At 39.4% G+C, this 20,379-nt stretch overlaps 1 long non-coding RNA gene across 1 annotated transcript in view; it reads left to right on the top strand.

Annotated features, from left to right (window-relative positions):
* Nucleotides 1-20,379, top strand: part of LOC111749759 (uncharacterized) — a 234,607-nt gene that overhangs the window by 2,057 nt on the left and 212,171 nt on the right. The gene's annotated exons all lie outside the window — the stretch shown is intronic.

Genomic DNA, 20,379 nt, shown 5'->3' with positions numbered 1-20,379 from the left:
TTGTTCCTGCTCACAGCCCATTCTTTCCTTTCCTGCTTTCAATTCTTTGTCACCGTCTTTATCAGTATTTCGTTTTTATAGTGTAAAACTGTCCCTATTTCAGTCAATACAGGAAAGTCTCTCTTTATAGACAACAAGAATGGGCTCCCACCCAAGCATCTGGGCTATCTCTTGTTTATGCCACCACTTATTTTTTGAAGGACAAGGAACCTAATCTCTGTTGAGGAGGACTGGCATTTGACTGCATCAATGACAATATAGTTGCTGTTATCAAATTAGAAAAACAAAGCAAAACAAAAGCCATTGCCATAGAGTCAATTCCCACCAGTTGTTGTCAAGTCATTTCTGACTCATATCGAGTGTTACAGAGTAGAACTGCTCCATAGTCTTCTTGGTTGTAATCTCAATGGAAGCGGTCACCAGGCCTTTCTTCCAAGGTGCCACTGTACGAGTTTGAACTGCCAACCTTTAGGTCGGCAGTTGAGCACAAACCGTTTGCACTACCCAGGAACCTAATATCAAATGAGTTTTTCTAAAGGTTAATTTCAGTCAGTGCCACTCACCTGTTTATAATGCTACTTGCATACCAGAAAAAGTAAAAAATCTTTATCTTATTGTCCACAGCCTCCATGATTTGATCCTAGCCTGTTTCCAGCCTTATCTTTCCTTCACTACTCCAATACTACACTATTTTCCTGGACTCTGGTAAAATGTTTCCCCGACCACACCATCCCCCATATGGCTTCCATCTTGGTCTGTTGAGATAAAAATTGTTAACTTCTTTTTTTTTCCCTGAAATATTTTTAATGGTTTAATTTGTATGCCATCTCTCTGGCTTTGAACTTATTTAAAAATTTGTTTGCTTTTTTTTAAAAGAATAGATTCTTAGAAAACCATATTCTACCTTGTTCCATAGTTACTTGTATATGTGTCTTAGCAACCCAGCAATACTCTAAGTGTGGAAAGAATTTCTTTCACCTTGTTTGCCCCCAGATACTGCCCAAAGAGTTGCACTTCACCAAAAAAAAAAAAAAGCTCTGATAAATATCTGTTTAATAATTCAACACACATTGTTAAGGATCTACTTTGTATATGCATTACTGTGAAGGTTACAGAGCCCTGGTGGAGTAGTGGTTAAAGCACTGAGCTGCTAATCCAGACGTCAGCGGTTCAAACCCAACAGCCACCCTGAGGGAGAAATACGTGGCAGTCTGCTTCCATAAAGATTTACAGCCTTGGAAACTCCATGGGGCTGTTCTACCCTGTCCTATGGGGTTGCTATGAGTTGGAATCAACTCGACAGCAATGGGTTTGTTTTTGGTGGCGCTTACAAAGCTTAATGTGATCTCATTTCTACGCTGAAGGAATCTGTCATTACAAGACACAGAGGTAATACAAAATAGACTACGGAAAGTTCTGTAAAAGAAGTAAATCAAAATGCTATGTGAGCAGAGGTGGGAGAGTAATTAAAGGAAAAACACACACACACACACATTTAGGAATTGATTTATAGGAAATGAAATGGAAAACCCAGGGCAGCTCATGCTGTTCTTTGTATCTAAATGGTTACATGGTTGTCTTTTTTGTTATGATGATTAAAGCATCGCATATTATATTGTCATTCCTTTTGGATATTCTCAATATTTGACTATATCCTCTGAAAGAAGAGACAGTGGACAGGCTCATGGCAGTTATATAGAGAAATATATAGCCATAGAATATACTCAGTATATTTATATATCTATATAAAGAGCCCTGGTGGCACAGTGGTTAAGAGCTATGTCTGCTAACCAAAAGGTCAGTAGTTCAAATTCACCAGCCACTCCTTGGAAATCCAATGGGGCAGCCGTAGCCTGTCCTCTAGGGTCAGAATTGACTTAATGGCAATGGTTTTTTGTTTTTTCTTTTTTGTATATCTATATATATCACCTCAAATGTTAGAACATCTATCTGCCTACAAGTATAATTCTGTGCTTTATAATCATATGCTGTATAATCACATTTTTTAGTGTAGAATTATATAATCATTTATGCCATAAGTCTGCCCATAGGTCTCATCCTAAATATTTTGATTTTTTTATTATCAGCCTTGGTCCTTGATGGCAATGTCCAGTTCTAATCTATTGTTTGTATTTGTGTACCATCTAGTATGGTGATAGCTAACGTTCTCTAAATATTTGTTGAATTCAAATGAAGTGATAAGCATCAGCAAATCACTGACCACAAGGTGTTTCTTGCTTTGTGTGGTGTGTTGTGAATTAAATTGTGTCCCCTCAAAATATGTGTTGAAGTCCTGGTCCCTGTACCTGTGGATGTGATCCTGTTTGGAAATATGGTTTTTCTTTTTTTTGTTAATGAGGTCAGACCAGAGTACAGCAGGTCCTAAACCTAATCACTTCTGTGTTATAGAAAGAGCAGAATAGATACAAAGACACACACAGGGTGAAGATAGGTGCCATGTAAGTATTATCTGTAAGCAAGGCTCACCAAAGATTGCAGGCAATTACCAGAAATTAGGGGAGAAGCCCACAGAAGGAATCAACACGGCCAAGTCCCTGATTGGGACTTTTAGCCTCCCGAACTGTAAGAAAATTAATTTCTGTTCTTTAAAGCCATCCACTTTGTGGTGTTTCTGTTACAGTAGCACTAGTAACTAAGACATGATGACCAAAAAAAAAAAAAAAAAAAAAACAAAACCCACTGCCACCGAGTCAATTCCAACTTATAGTGACCCTATAGGACAGAGTAGAACTACCCCGTAGAGTTTCCAAGGAGCACTTGGCAGATTCAAACTGCCTACCTTTTGGTTAGCAGCTGTAGCACTTAACCACTACTCCACTAGGGTTTCCAGACATGATGACAGGCCATTAAATCATTTATTGTTTAATAAAGGAGTCCTAGTAGTGCAATAGTTAAGTGTTCACCTGCTAACCGAAAGGTCAGCGGTTTGAACCCACCAGCTACTCCAAGGGAGAAAGATGTGGCAGCCTACTCTTGTAAAGATTATAGCCTTGGAAACCCTGTGGGGGTACTTCTGTTCTATACAGTGGCTATGAGTCAGAATTGACTCGATGGCAATGGGTTTATTGTTTAATAAATTGTGACTTCTCAGAAAGTAGCATAGACATGGCATGAACTTTTAAAATGTCCAACAGGAAGATAGTAGGGGACATAGGTAGTAATCTCCAAGTGATGTGAGCAAATAGTTCAACCATATGTCTTGTGGTTGACTTACATTTTCAAACCTAGGGAATCAGCACTTCGATGTAACTGCACTTAGAAAGGATCCTTGCCATTTACCAAGGCATTTCTGAAACCTTCTCTACAAGAAGGTCCTCATTCTGAGAACAAAATCTGGGTTAAAATGAAGCACACATATATAAGTTTTGTTTAAGAAAAGCAACAATCAAAACATCATGGAGATAAACTACCTTTCACACTGAACAAACCTCGGCCATTGGACACTGTTCTGACCTATACTGTTTGTGCTGGTGGTAGAAATGTGCACTGCCATGGGCAGTGACCAGTTCTAGCAGCCCTGGTCCCAAGCCAGATAAATTCCATGTAACTTCATAGAAGGTTCTAGAAATCCACGGCCTGTGTAAAGTATTTCTTCAAATTTGAGGAAACGTGTATTGAACTGATTTCTCAGCCTGATTCTTACCTGACAAGATAAAATCTTATTTTACAAGAGGATTAACAAAGACATTTATCATAGTAGAGACTATGGCTCCTCTAAGATGTTAACAAGAGTCAGTTTCAGGGAATATTTTCCAGTTATTCCAGAAATATAAGAAAGATGTCCTTCATTAGTTACAGTTGTTGTTAGGTGCCGGCGAGTCGGTTCCGGCTCATAGCAACCCTATGTACAACAGAACAAAACACTGCCTGGTTGTCCTCCATCCTCACGATCGTTGTTATGCTTGAACCCTTTGTTGCAGCCACTGTGTCAATCTGTTTCATTGAAGGTCTTCCTCTTTTTTGCTGACCCTCTACTTTACCAAGTATGATTTCCTTCTCTAGGAACTGATCCCTCCTGATAACATATCCAAAGTACGTGAGACGAAGTTTCACCAACCTCTCTTCTAAGCAGCATTCTGGCTGTACTTCTTCCAAGACAGATTTGTTCATGCTTTTGGCATTCCATGGTATATTCAATATTCTTTGCCAACACCACAATTCAAAGGTGTCAGTTCTTCTTCCGTCTTCCTCATTCATTGTCCAGCTTTCGCACGCATATGAGGTGATTGAAAACACCATGGCTTGGGTCCTCAAAGTGACACCTTGGCTTTTTTTTTTTTTAAACACTTTAAAGAGGTCCTTCATAACTGGCAAATCATGGTTCAAGGCTAAATTCTGGGTCCTTTAACCAATACCAAGTGTCCTCCTTTCAATCCATTACCTCTTTTCATAGACTCCAAAGATCGATACGTACAGTTACTTGGGTTTCAACTCATTGAAAACAATGGCATTTCCCAATAACTTTGGCACCTTCAGGCCTGACTATGAGAATCCAGGAAGAGGGGAGGGAGAGGACCAAACAAATTATCCATGAGTAAATCATCAGTGACTAGTTCAGGGTACACTGAATTATCTGACTGGGTGGGTCCCTTGTGTTATCTAGTTTAATAATTAATCTCAGATAAATAATAAGAAATTTCCACCCTAAAATAATATGCTGTGTTTGAAAATTTCACTATTCTTTCCTTTCTTTGACCCTTGACAGTGCTCTGTACAGATCCCCTAAGGTTACTTTTACTGTTTTTTGTGCATCACTTTCCCTAGATTCAGAGTGTTCCCTCTCTCCGACCCCCCAATGAATGTGGTTTTGCCTCTCCATTGCCTTCGAGTAGATTACAACTCATAGCGACCCTATAGGACAGAGTAGAACAGCCCCATAGGGTTTCCAAGACTGTAAATCTTTACAGAGGCAGACTGTCACACCTTTCTCCCATGGAGCAGCTGGTGGGTTCAAACTGCCAACCTTTCCTTTAGCAGATGAGTGCTTAACCACCGTGCCACCAGGGCTCCTGGTTTTGCCTCCAACAGCCCTTAATTTGATCCTCTTATTTTATGATCAGAATAAGAAGCGTTGGTGATGAAATAGTTAAGTGCTTGGCTGCTAACCAAAAGATGGTGGTTTGGACCCACCAGCAGCTCTATGAGAGAAAAGATCTGGTGATCTGCTCCCGTAAATATTACAGCCTAGGAAACCCTCTGGGGCGGTTCTACACTGTCCTATTGGGTCACTATGAGTTGGAATCAACTCAATGGTACACAACAACATGATCAGAATAAACCTTCCTGCCCTCTGCAGGACTTTACATGGGGTTGCACCCTTCCTTGGCTCCTTCCCCTTCTCTGTGCTGTTCCTCCCATTCTCCTAGGAGAAACATTCTTAATAAAGGTCTCACACATGAAACCTCACCTTAGTGTCTGCTACTGGAGAATCTGACCTAAGTCTCATTTAATCTCCAAGCATTTAGAGACAAACTACCTAGGAGCTTACCTTTAACATGGAAACAAACATGGACAAGTCAAAAGACAAATTAAAAAAACAGAATTGGAACTTGCGCCAAAATGTTAATGCCTCTAATACGTAAAGAGCTCTTAAGCAAACCATTTCAAAAGGCCCAAACCTAACAAGGGAAAACGACACGAACAGACAAATCACTGCAAAGAAAATATGAATGACTCAACTTCTCAAAATAAAGGATATAATTGTTAAAATGACAATGAGATACAACTTTACATTACTCGGATTTTGCATAGATTTACTAGGTATGCTAATACAGTGTTAGCTTGGGTCTGGGGAAATAAGCACTTTGGAAGAAATGTCGACTGATACAACCTTTGTGAAGAGCCAGCATTATCTATTTAAAATGGATATGCTTTGGCAAAGCAATTCCTGTTTAAGGAGTATCATACACATAGGTATGCCAAGATATATGTAAAGAAGATTCAGGACAAAATTATTTCACAATCAAAAACATGGAAATAACCTGAGTGTCCATTCATAAAGAACAAGTTAAATACATGATGATACGTTTGTACAATGGAACACTGTGCAGTTACTAAAAAGTATGAAGTAATTTACTAATAAAGAACTATTTCTGATATATTATTAAATAAAGAAAGCAAATTATAGAATAGTTTGTGCAGTAGAATATCATGTATTTTAAAAACAAACACAAATTGTACGTTTACCTGTGTTTTATTGACTATGCAAAGGCATTTGACTCTGTGGATCATAACAAATTATGGATAACATTGGAAAGAGTCGGAATTCCAGAACACTTACTTTTGCTCATGAGGAACCTGTACATAGATCAAAGAGGCAGTCATTCCAACAAAACAAGGGATACTGTGTGATTTAAAGTTAGGAAAGGTGTGCGTCAGGGCTGTATTCTTTCACCATACCTATTCAATCTGTATGTTGAGCAAATAATCTGAGAAGCTGGACTATATGAAGAAGAATGAATCATCAGGACTGGAGGAAGACTCACTGACAACTTGGTTATGCAGATGACACAACCTTGCTTCCTGAAAGTGGAGAGGACTTGAAGCACTTACTGATGAAGATCAAAGACCACAGCCTTCAGTATGGAATATACCTCAACAAAAAGAAAACAAAAATCCTCACAGCTGGACCAACGAGCAACATCATGATAAACTGAGAAAAGATTGATGTTGTCAAGGATTTCATGTCACTTGGACCTACAATCAACACCCATGGCAGCAGCAGTCAAGAAATCAAACAAAGTATTACATTGGGCAAATCTGCTGCAAAGGACCTCTTTAAAGTGTTAAAAAAAAAAAAGCAAAGATGTCGTCTTGACTACTAGGGTGCACCTGACCCGAGCCATGGTGTTTTCAGTCTTCTCATAGACATGCGAAAGCTGGACAATGAATAAGGAACACTGAAGAAGAACGGATGCCTTTGAATTGTAGTGAAGAGTATTGAATATACCATGGACTGCCAAAAAAACGAAGAAATCTGTCTCGAAAGAAGTACAACCAGAATGCTCCTTAGAAGCGAGGATGGCAAAACTTTGTCTCACATAATTTGAGCATGTTATCAGGAAGGATAAGTCCCTGGAGAAGGACATCATGCTTTGTAAAGCAGAGGGTCAGCAAAAAAGAGGAAGACCCTCAACGGCAGTGTTTTGTTCTATCGTACATAGGGTCGCTGTCATGGATTGAATTATGTCCCCCCAAAAATGTGTGTATCAATATGGCTGGGGCATGATTCCCAGTATTGCGTGGTTGTTCTCCATTTTGTGATTGTAATTTTATGTTAAAGAGGGTTAGGGTGAGATTATAACACCCTTGCTAAGGTCACATCCCTGATACAATGTAAACAGAGTTTCCTTGGGGCATGGCCTGCACCACATTCCATCTTACAAGAGATCAAAGGAAAGGGAAGCAAGCAGAGAGTTGGAGACCTCATACCACCAAGAAAGCAATGCCAGGAGCAGAGCTTGTCCTTTGGACCCAGAGTTCCTTTTCAGAGAAGCTCCTAGTCTGGGGGAAGATTGATAAGAAGGCCCACAGAAAGAGAAAGCCTTTCCCTGGAGCTGACACCCAGAATTTGGACTTTTAGCCTACTTTACTGTGAAGAAATAGATTTCTCTTTGTTAAAGCCACCCACTTGTGGTATTTCTGTTAGAGCAGCACTGGATAACTAAGACAGTCTCTCTGAGTCAGAACTGACTCCACAGACCTAACAACAACAACAATGCGCTATACTGAAAGAATATCATAAGACGCTGATTTCAGTGGTTGCTTCTAGAAGGGGAGCTAAGGTGGGGAGACCAGGCAGGTGAGGGAAACTTAAACACTTTACTACAGACCTTATTGTACTGTTTGATTCTTAACCTGTGTGTTTATTATTTTATCGAAAATTATGGGGTAAAAAGAGGAGAAGGGAAGCACTCAGTGAAGGACCTAATATTGCCCTTTCCATATTCTCCTTACCCATGTCTTCCTTGCCTCAGCTCTACCCATTCTGTGTTCTGCACTACAGCACTGACACCAGATTGAAAGGAGAGCCCTGGAATTATTTGTGAACCCACCCTCTCCTTTATCATCCACTTCCAATCCATCACCTAGTTTTAGCCAGTTCTATGCATTTCCACAGATTCACCCCATTTCAAACTACGCCCACGCTACCTGGGGGATAGGGCACCCATTTTTACCTTCCATACACCAAATCCTTTCTCTCCTCAGCAGCCTGAGATAAAAAGAAACTGAGTAGTATCTATAAAATACGGACAATGCTTGTACATATCTCATAGAATTATTATTGGGATTAAATTTATAGAGTGTCTGGTACACAGTAAATGATATTTGAAAAAGAGAGAAGGGTGGAAGGAAAGAGAAAGGCTAAGGAAAGGAGGGGGAGGGGAGGGGAGGGTAGGATAGAATACGAGAGGAGAACGGAGGAGAGGAGATTTCAGTGATTATTCAACTCACTTTTAAGATTTAGAACTGAGAGTACTGTCATGGACTGAATTGTGTCCCTCCAAAATATGTGTCAATTTGGTTAGGCCATGATTCCCAGTATAGTGTAGTTGTCCTCCATTTTGTGATTTTCCTATGTGTTATAAATCATAATCTCTGCCTGTGGTTAAAGAGGATTAGGGTGGGACGTAACACCCTTGCTCAGGTCACATTCCTGATCCAATGTTAAGGGAGTTTCCCTGGGGCATGGCCTATATCAATTTTTATCTTACAAGAGATAAAAGGAAAGGGAAGCAAGCAGAGAGTTGGGGACCTCATGCCACCAAGAAAGCAGTGTCAGAAGCAGGGCACATCCTTTGGACCTGGGGTTCCTGTGTCGAGAAGCTCCTAGTCCAGCGGAGGACTGATGACAAGGACCTTCTTCCAGACTTGACACAGAAAAAGCCTTCCCCTGGAGCTAACACCCTGAATTTGGACTTCTAGCCTACTAGGCTGTGAGAAAATAAATTTCTCTTTGTTAAAGCCATCCACTTGTGGCATTTCTGTTGTAGCAGAACTAGATGACTAAGACAAGTACATTCAAGTTAGTGCCTTATGTTTTGTTTTATCGTTGTGTTTTATAGACAAAATTGTAGGCTTGGGACTAATGAGCCAAGACTTCAACCTCTTTTTCATTGTGCTTTTCTGAGTAAGTTATATAACAGGGCTGTACTTTAATTTATTACTGTTGGCAAAGTTAGAAGGTAGTAGACTCCATAAATAATTCAAATTTATTTCTGATTTAGGTAAAGTGTTAACTTTTAGTTTGAAACATTTCTTCCTCTAAATTCTTAGATCGCCTGATGTGGAAAGATAGCAGCTATGAACATAGCATTTCCATTTTTGTAATCAAAAGTGAACAAACTAAGGCCAAACATAACGTAATTGTCATGCTAGCACCTCTAATTATTTGGAATAAATGCACAAAAACGATCGCTGAGAAAATAATAATAAATTAGGTAATCATTCCAGTAAAGTTATCTAAAAACAAAATAGGCAGATGATTTAAAGGAGGTAGCACTGGACTGAAGTCTAACTAGATGCACGCCTGTGAAGATATTAATCCCCTCTTCCGTTTTTTAAGTGAGGTTGGTTAAATAACAAAGTACGACGGTTAATTATACAGAAAGATCTCTGTCATCCACATTCTGGGCCAAACAGTTAAAATATTCAGTCTGTGTACCAGTTGGAAATGGGTGGTGAAAGGCTGGCTGTAAGGAAAGGTAACAATAACTGAAATAATTTTAATCATGACAATACAAGTTATGAAGTGTTCTCACATATATATTATCTCATGCAATCTTCTTAAATAATATTCGATTATTATGAATTGAATTGTGTCCCCCAAAATGTGTATCAGCTTGGCTAGGCCATGATTCCCAGTGTCATGTGATTGCTCACCACTTTGTGATCCGACATGATTTTCCTATGTGTTGGAAATCCTACCTCTATGACGTTAATAAGGCAGGGTTAGAGGCAGTTATGTTAATGAGGCAGGACTCAATCTGTAGGATTAAGTTGTATATTGAGTCAATCTCATTTGAGACATAAAAGAGAGACTCAAGCAGAGAAGAGAGAGACCTCCTACCACCAAAAGAGAAGGGCTGGGAGTGGAGTGCATCCTTTGGACCTCAGGATCCTGCACTGAGAAGCTCCTAGACTGGGGGAAGATTGATGACAAGGACCTTCCCCCAGAGCCAACCAGACTGAAAGCCTTCTCCTGGACCTGGTGCCCTGAATTTGGACTTCTAGCCTCCTAACTATGCGAGGATAAACTTCTGTCTTTCATCTCAGAAAATGTCCTGCACTTGTCTCCCATTTTCATCCCTAGAATAATAGTGACTTATCAAGTAGGGAACAATAGAAAGAGCAGGGTTTCCAGGTTAGCTAGGACTGGCTAGTTTTGGGATGGTGGACGAGGGTGTTAATTTTTTCTGATACTTATTTCCTCATTTGGAAAATGAGGATGATAATTCTTATTCCAAATTGTCGCTGTGATGTTTAAGTGCTGTAATGAATTGTTTAATCCACTGAAAATCCTTAGATGATTGTCTGTTGTTGTTTGATGTCATCTGATGCTGATTGTCTCATTTTAGAGATTTGGTTGAAATTGCTTTCCTGTAAATACTTTCTCTTGATGAAATTTTAATGAAAGGCTTGCTGTGTTCATTTTAATATTTAACATTATAATAAAAAAGATAAAATAACAACAAATATTACATATTTGGTTAAAGTAGTTTGGGCCCATTAAATATTAATACAGCTTGGATTTTTTAAACTGTAGCTATTTTATGTTAAGAATTAGATCAAATACCGAACTGTACATAACTAAATACACCAGTATCTTTTGTCCTCCATAAACTTCATTAAAGAGCTAAAGTATTAATTAGATGCAACTTCAGGGGAGACTCACTGGCCTATAATTATATTGACAACTGAACATGTGCCTTTTGAAGTCTTTTTTAACTCTTTTAAGTTACCTTATTAGCTGTTCTGATAGTTATAATTTTTCTTTTTAAGCAAAAGAGAAAGATTTATAAAGTTCTTACCATGACCCCCAACCTCGTTTCTCTTAGAAGTTTTCAAAGGTGAACAGCGCAATCCTCCGATTGAATATTCCTGTGGGGCATCTTCACAGTAGATTGCTCAGATGTCCTCAGGCAGGATTCCTGCTCTTCTTGTGTCTTCTTCTCAGTTGGTGAGTCTCAGGGACACTCCCATCCTGTCATCAACTGACCAGGTTCTTTATCCCCAGTCACTCTAACACTGAGTTCCTATCTCTCGTGCCTCAAGTGAGAATCACAGGCCACTCCCATCCTCCTCTATTCTTGGTGAGAAGACAAATAACACCTGCCTGGTCTTCTCATCCACATGGATAAATGTGCTGATGTTTTTCTGGCATAGTGCAGAGGGGCAGAGATAACTGGGAATATTACTACATCTTTATAACGGCATTTAAAGGGTTAAAGTTGTAATTAATTTTTCTTTTTGGACAGTATCTGTCAGACTTTGGTTTTATATACACCATGTGCTAGATGTTTATTTTAATAACGACAGCAACAATAATAATGGTTATTACTGATTGCTCATATTTTGCAGCTTGCCACCGTCGTATAGTGGTTAGTACTCTACGTTGTGGCCACAGCAACCTTGGTTCGAATCCAAGTCACAGCATTATGAAAGCAATGGCATGGCAGTGGGCCTACCTTTGGAGCTCTGGTCATGCAGTGGTTAAGAACTATGGCTGCTAACCCAAAAATCAGCAGTTTGAATCCACTAGCCGCTCCTTGGAAACCTTGTGGGGCAGGTCTACTCTATCCTATAGGGTCGGTACGAGTAATGAGTTTGGTTTTTGCTTGCTAATAGTGAAAAGAAGTTGGTTTGAGTTTGATACTGAGAACTAATCTTGTTAACTTCTTGGATTTTTGATAAGTTTCTCCTCTTTGTGAAATAGAAGCAGAACCAGGAGAAATTTGGCCAGACGAATGTACGATTGGAGCCCTGTTAGTGCAGTGGTTAAGAGCTTGGCTGCTAACCAAAAAGTCAGCAGTTCGAATCCACCAGTTGCTCTTGGAAAACCTATGGAGCAGTTCTACTATGTCCTATAGGGTCACTATATGGCAATGGGTTTAACAGGTTAATGTATGACCACCAAACACTGTAAAAATATCTGGATTCTATATTCATAATTTGTTTTGTTGCTGTTTGTCTTAAATGTTGCTTACTTATTCTACTAACCCAACTTAAAAGACTGTAAACTTTCTAGATAAGTCACTTTTTACAAGCCAGAAAACTACTTTGATAGGGCTGAGGGGAAGCATCGTGAATATGGAGCCCTGGTGGTACAGTGGTTAGCCATTTGGCTGCTAACAAAAAGGCCGGCAGTTTGAATCCACCAGCTGCTCCCTGGAAACCCTATTGGGCAGTTCTGCTCTGTCCTATAGGGTCGCTATGAGTCAGAATCCACTAGACCGCAATGGGTTTGCTTGTTTATTTTATTTTATTTTTTTGAGGGAAGGCATTTTGAAGTTTGAGTTTGAATATGTTGTTTTCATAGTGGACTCCCCCACAACGCTGCAAAGAGGCAGTGAAATTAATGAAACACACACCAAAGCTTGAGTCAGTTTGACCTGTTGATGGAGTCATGACTCCACAAACACTTCCTCATAAGGTTATCTCTAAGAGCACAGGCTGGTGATGGGCGCTACCACTAAGATACAGAACCATCATCAACTGGCCCCACTGCAGTGAGAATTTGCTGCATACAACACTTTCTTAATGACTTACCTATGTAGATTTAAACATTTTTGAATTTCTTCCCATTAATCAGTTGCCATCCAGTAGATTCTGACTCATAGTGACCCTGTTGTTGTTAGGTGCCGTTGAGTCGGTTCCAACTTATAGTGACTCAATGCGCAACAGAATGAAACATTGCCCGGTCCTGCTCCATTCTCACAATTGTTGCTATGCTTGAACTCACTATTGCAGCCACTGTGTCAGTCCATCTCATTGAAGGTCTTCCTCTTTTTCACCAACCCTCTACTTTACTGAGCATGATGTCCCCCAGGGACTGATCCTTCCTGATAACATGTTCCAAGTATGCCTTGCCATCCTTGCTTCTAAGGAGCATTCTGGTTGTACTTCTTCCAAGACAGATTTGTTGGTTCTTTTGGCAGTCCATGGTATATTCAATATTCTTCTTTAATACCACAATTCAAAGCCATCAATTCTTCTTCAGTGTTCCTTATTCATTGTCCAGCTTTTGGATGCATATGAGGCAATTGAAAACACCATGGCTTTGAGTTAGGTGAACCTTAGTCCTCAAGGTGACATCAACACTTCAAAGAGATCTTTTGCAGCTGATTTGCCCAATGCAATGCGTCTTTCGATTTCTTGACTGCTGCTTCCATGGGTGTTGACTGTGGGTCCAAGTAAAATGAAATCCTTGACAACATCAATCTCCTCTCCATTTGTCATGATGTTGCTTATTGGCCCAGTCGTGAGGATTTTTGTTTTCTTTATGTTGTGTTGTAATCCATACTGAAGCCTGTAGTCTTTGATCTTCGTCAGTAAGTGCTTCAAGTCCTCTTCACCTTCAGCAAGCAAGGTTGTGTTATCTGTATAACGCAGGTTGTTAATGAGTCTTCCTCTAATCCTGATGAGTCATTCTTCTTCATATAATTCTGTTTCTGGGATTATTTGCTCAGCATACAAATTGAATAGGTATGGTGAAAGGATACAACCCTGGCACACACCTTTCCTGATTTTAAACCATGCAGTATCCCGTTGTTCTGTTTAACAACTGCCTAGTGATCCATGTACAGATTTCTCGTGAGCACAAGTAGGTGGTCTGGAATTCCCATTTTCTGAAATGTTATCCATAATTTAGTATGATCCACACAGTCAAACGCCTTTGCATAGTCAGTAAAACACAGGTAAACATCTTTCTGGTATTCTCTGCTTTCAGCCAGGATCCATCTGACAGCAGCAATGATGTCCCTGGTTCCACATCCTCTTCTAAATCCAGCTGGAATTTCTGGAAGTTCCCTGTCAATATACTGCTGCAACCACTTTTGAATGATCTTCAGCAAAATTTTGCTTGCATGTATTAATGGTATTGTTTGATAATTTCCGCATTCAGTTGGATCACCTTTCTTGGGAATAAGCTTAAATATGGATCTCTTCCAGTTGGTTAGCAAGGTAGCTGTCTTCCAAATTTCTTGGTGTAGGTGAGTGAGCACTTCCAGCACTGCATCCATCTGTTGAAACATCTCAGTTGGTATTCTGTCAATTCCCAGAGCCTTGTTTTTTGCCAACGCCTTCAGTACAGCTTGGACTTCTTCCTTCAGTACCGTTGGTTGCTGATCATATGTTACCTTCTGAAAATGTTGAACGCCGACCAATTCTTGTTGGTATAGCGACTCTGTATATTTCTTCCATCTTCTTTTGATGTTTCCTACTTCATTTAATATTTTTCCTGTAGAATCCTTCAGTATTGCAATTCGAGGCTTGTATTTTTTCTTCAATTCTTTCAGCTTGAGAAATGCTGAGTGTTCTTCCCTTTTGGTTTTCTGTCTCCAGGTCTCTGCCCATGTCATCATAACACTTTACTTTGTCTTCTCGAGCCACCCTTTGAAATCTTCTGTTCAGCTCTTTTACTTCATCAGTTTTGTTTTCCTTTTGCTTTAGCTACTGACATTCAACAGCAGGTTTCAGAGTCTCTTCTGACATCCATTTAGGTCTTTTCTTTCTCTTCTGTCTTTTTAATGACCTCTTGCTTTCTTCATGTATGATGCCCTTGATGTCATTCCACAACTTGTCTGGTCTTTGGTCATTAGTGTTCAGTGCATCAAATCTATTCCTGAGATGGCCTCCAAATTCAAGTGGGATATACTCAAGATTGTGCTTTGGGTCTCGTGGACTTGTTCTAATTTTCTTCAGTTTCAGCTCGAACTTGCATATGAGCAGTTGATGATCTGTTCCACAGGTGACCCTTGGCCTTGTTCTGACTGATGATGTTGAGCTTTTCCATTGTCTCTTTCCACATATGTAGTTGATTTGATTCCTTTGTATTCCATCTGGCAAGGTCTGTGTACATAGTCATCATTTGGTGAAAAACTATATTTGCAATGAAGAAGTCGTTGGTCTTGCAAAATTCAATCATGCGATCTCCAGCATCGTTTCTATCACCAAGGCTATATTTTCCAACTACCAACCCTTCTTCTTTGTTTCCAACTTTCATATTCCAACCACCAGTAATTCTCAGTGCATGCTGATTGCATGTTTGATCAATTTCAGGCTGCATAAGCTGGTAAAAATCTTCAATTTCTTCATCTTTGGCCTTAGTGGTTGGTGCATGAATTTGAATGATAGTTGTATTAACTGGTCTTCCTTGTAAGTGTGTGGATATTATTGTATCACTGACAGCATTGTACTTCAAGATAGATCTTGAAATGTTCTTTTTGACAGTGAATGCAACACCATTCCTCTTCAAGTTGTCATTCCCAGCATAGTAGCCCACATGATTGTCTGATTCAAAATGACCAATGCCCATCCATTTCAGCCCACTTGTACCTAGGATATCGATGTTTATGCATCTCATATCATTTTTGACAATTTCTAATTTTCCTAGATTCATACTTCGTACATTTCAGGTTCCTATTATTAATGGATATTTGCAGCTATTTCTTTTCATTTTGAGTCATGCCACATCAGCAAATGAAGGTCCCCAAAGCTTGACTCCATCCAAGTCATTAAGGTCGACTCTACTTTGAGGAGGCAGCTCTTCCCCATTCGTATTTTGAGTGCCTTCCAACCTGAGGGGCTCATCTTCTGGCACTATATCAGACAATATTCTGCTGATATTCCTAAGGTTTTCACTGGCTAATTCTTTTCAGAAGTAGACTGCCGGGTCCTTCTTTCTAGTCTGTATTAGTATGGAGGCTGAGCTGAGACCTGTCCACCATGGGTGACCCTGCTGATATTTGAATACACAAGCCCGCACAGTAGCACAAACTGACAGATGTATGGGGGATAGCAACCCTAGGAAAACTTAAATGCTAGCAGACAAGTTGTATGACTCATTAAATGGTCTTGGATTTTGCCTTTTGTTTTTGTGCTTTTCACTGTCTTCCAATAAAAAAAAAATTTTTATTTTTTTTTCATATAGAAGAGTGTGGGGACAAGGAGAAATATTAAAAAAAGCAATAGCGGGAACAATTTACATTTATTGAGTACTTACTATGTGCTAGGCATTTGTGCTAAGTGTGTTATGTATATTATTTCATTAAAATTTCATAGCAATCCTATGAGATGGTTGCTATTATTATGCCCATTTTACAGGTAAGAAACAAAACACAACCAAAGTACTGTGAAGTTAGATAGTTTGAGCAAGGACACATTGCTACTGAATTGAAAAACCCGATTCCAGACCTATTGATCTTAATCTAGGGAAGGAAGTTTTTGTCCCAATACCTTAGATATTTTGCATATGTTACGTTAAGGAATTCTCGGACAAGATAGGAATTCTCTCCTGCTTGCTGATGAAACTGAAGAAATCAAGTAATTTTCCTAAGGCAACTTAATTAGAAAGTGTCTTCTCTGGTATGTCAGGCTCCAAGGCATTTTTCTATAAAAATGTCTTTTAACCTGGAGCAATAGAAGAAGAAGGTGTGTCAGGATAGGAGGAGGATATGGAATGTGTGGCTAATTAACTCCATGAATAACTGTCTCCTTTGCCATGAGGCCAGAAGAATTGTACGGTGCCCGACTACCAGTACTGAGCATTCTGATCAAAGATTTCATAGAAGAATCCTGATCAAAAGGGAGAAATGCAGAAAGGACTTTCAAATTCTCATGGACTCTGGAATTTCTGGAGCCACAGAGGGTGAATAAACCCCTGAAACTATTGCCCTGAGATAATCCTTAAACCCTAAACCAAAAATATCCCCTTTAGTCATCTTAAAACCAAATAATTTACAAAGGTTTGTCTTGAGCATTATGCTCTTTTAAGAACTATCTATATGGGATCAACTTGACAACAGTGACTCGAAAGTTTAGATAGGAACCTTAGGGGCCAGTGAATTTACATTAATGGAGGAGGAACAAGTCAGAAAAGGAGGGTGGGAATGGTCGCACAACTTGAAGAATGAAATCAATGTCACTAAATTTTACATGTAGAAACTGTTGAATGGTATATATTTTGCTGTGTATATCCTCAACAGCAACAACAAAATAAATAAAATTTAGGAAGAAAAATGGTTTGACCATTTTTAGTCATGCAGTGCTGCTATAACAGAAATACCACAAGCAGATCACTTTACCAAAGAAAAATTTATTTTATCACAGTCTAGTTTTTTAGTAGACTAGAAGTCCAAATTCAGGGCATCAGCTACAGGGGAAGCCTTTCTCTGTCTGTAGGCTGTGGAGGAAGGTCCTTTTCCTCAATCTTTCCCTGGACTAGGAGCTTCTCTGCACAGGGACCCCGGGTCTAAAGGACATGCTCTGCTCCCAGTACTGCTTTTTTGGTGGTGTGAGGTCTCCAACTCTCTGCTTGCTTCCCTTTCCTTCTATACCTTCTAAGATAAAAGGTGGTGCAGGCCACACTCCAGGGAAACATCCTTTACATTGGATCAGGGATGTGATCTCAGTAAAAAAAAATTCTCAGTAAGGGTGTTAAAATCCCGTCCTAATTCTCTTTAACATAAAATTACAAAATGGAGGACAACCACACAATACTGGGAATCATGGCCTAACCAAGTTGGCACATGTTTTTAGGGGACACAACTCAATCCATGACACCATCCCACAGTAAAAAAATACATTTTACATTCTGAATCAGTAAAAACCCAGAACCTAGTCATGTATAAATAAATAGAATATATATAAAAAATAGGAAAGGCTCATAAAATAACTCACCCTGGTGCTCTGGTACTTTCCTATCCCATCCCATCCTATCCTATCCTATCCATCCCATCTCATCCCATCCCATCCCATCCCATTCTATTTCATTCAATTGTAGTCTATTTCACTCATTTTTCAGAAGTGCTCATTATGACCGACTAAATTGATTTTATGGCCTAGTAACAGGTTGTGAGGTGTAGCTGGATGGCACAAACGGTTAAGTGCTTGACTAGCCAGAAGGTTGGTGGTCTGAACCCACCCAGGGTCACCTGGGAATACAGGTCTGGAAATCTACTCCCAAAAGATCACAGCCTTGAAAACCCTGTGGAGCAGTTCTACTTTGCACACATGGGGTCACCATGAGTCAGGGCCAACTTGATGGCTACTACAACAACAAAAAATAGGTTGTGATCAGCAATTTGGAAAAACAAACAAACAAACGCTAAGAGTATGCCCACTCACCATCTCTGTTTCTTAGATAACTGTAGTCACAGTTACCCTCCATTTGTGCCTAAAGAGCATAAGACTTCCGAGGTCATAGGATCTATTTAGCTGATGCTCTGAATTGCTCTTTCTAATTAGGTATTGGTCAGAACGTCTCAGTGTGGAGGGATTGACTTAACCCCCTCTTTCCTCTAACTAGAAGCACATGATGTCTGTTGTGGCAGAACACCAGCAGCATCCCAATCTATTAGTAGAGCAAAGGAGCAATTTTGTTGCAAATAAATTTTAACTAAGTTTCTACAATGTGAAATGAATTTTGCTTGATATGACTCTTCCTCTTTCCATCTCCCCTTTTTCATTGACCATATTCTTAAAAGATGGCTTGTCGTTCTATTTAGTATCATTTGCAGTGGAGCTGGCTCTAAGCCATAGCTACCTTAGGCATAATACAATGAAACGTTGCCCAGTCCTATATCATCTTCATGATTGTTGGTATGCTTGAGTCCACTGTTGTGACTATTGTGTCAATTCATCTCATAGAGCATTTCCAGATTTTTTAATTTGGGTGAATTGGAACCATAACCAAAATCGGAAAAATTATGAGTTGAAGCCCTGTTAGGAACTTGTAAAAATTTGGGTTTGTTCCAATTTCGCTTCATCAGCTGTGACTGAACCATTTCAAAGTTGTTCAAAGCCCTGGTTTGATCCCATTGTTGCAACCACTGTGTCAATCATCTTGTTGAGAGTCTTCCTCTTTTTTGCTGACCCTCTACATTATCAAGCATGATGTCCTTCTCCAGGGATTGATCCCCCCTGCCAATGTTTCTGAAGTGAGATGAAGTCTCACCATCCTTGTTTCTAAAGTATTTTTTGGTTTTCAGTAAGTGTTAAACCACTTAAAATTCTGACAAGACTTTTGAACTAGTTCTCTAACCTAGGGGAAAAAAAATTCATCCTGCATTTAAGAGCTCCATTTAGAGATTTGATATCTTTACAGGATCCAAATATCTTAAGTAAAAAAAAAAAAAAAAAAAAAATTTTTTTTTTTTTTTTAAATAGGGAAATTTGCCCCATAGGGTTTCCCAGGCTGTAATCTTTACGAGAGCAGATCACCATCTAGCCGCTCTGCTGGGAAAATATCTGGTGATCTGCTTCCACAAAAATTAGAGCAAAGAAAACCCAAGGGGGAAGTCCTGTTCTCTCACATGGAGTTACTATGAGTTGAAATATACTCAACAACACCTAACAACAACATGGTGTTCTCTTTAGGGTAATTACTTTTTTCAGGGATGGAGATAAATGGAAAATTTGCTGAGGAAAAGAAACATATTGCTGGGAAGAATGGGATAATTTTCATTGTACCTTTGCAGAGCAGTCTACTAGTAATCTTGTTAAAAAAGAAAGGTTCTAGTTTCCTCCTTAATGGACCCAAGCCCATTGCCATCAAGTCGATTCCACTCATAGAGTAGAACTGCCCCATAGGGTTGCTAAGAAAGAGCTGGTGGATTTGAACTGCCAACCTTTTGGTTAGCAGCCTATATTTTAACCACTGTACCACCAGGGCACCCCTTAAATGACAGAACATATGAATAGGTTGTCTCCTTATAAATAATTTTTGCAAATGCTAAATTAAAAAAAAAATTTGCCGTCTAGTGGATTTCAACTTATAGCAACCCTATAGGACAGAGTAGAACTGCCCCATACAGTTTCCAAGAAGTGGCTGGTGGATTTGAACTGCTGACCTTTTGGTTAGCAACTGAGCTCTTAACCACTGCGCCACCAGGGCTCCAAATGATGCATAGTTGAATTCCTTATCCTAGGCTCAGACCATTTTAATAGCCCACAAAATAAGCCATAACTATTCCATTTGTGACAATCAGAACTGACAACACAATCTTAGGTATCAACAACTATAAAAAGGCCAAACTTCACACATTGGTTTTATTATTAAGCTAAGCCAGAACCAATCCTTTTAGTGGAAGATATGAAGTAGTAATTTTTTTTAATATTATTATTAACTTTAAATGTGAC

This window comes from Loxodonta africana, chromosome 8, assembly GCF_030014295.1.
Source record: "Loxodonta africana isolate mLoxAfr1 chromosome 8, mLoxAfr1.hap2, whole genome shotgun sequence".
Lineage (NCBI taxonomy): Eukaryota > Metazoa > Chordata > Mammalia > Proboscidea > Elephantidae > Loxodonta > Loxodonta africana.
This window is presented reverse-complemented; position numbering and strand designations above follow the sequence as displayed.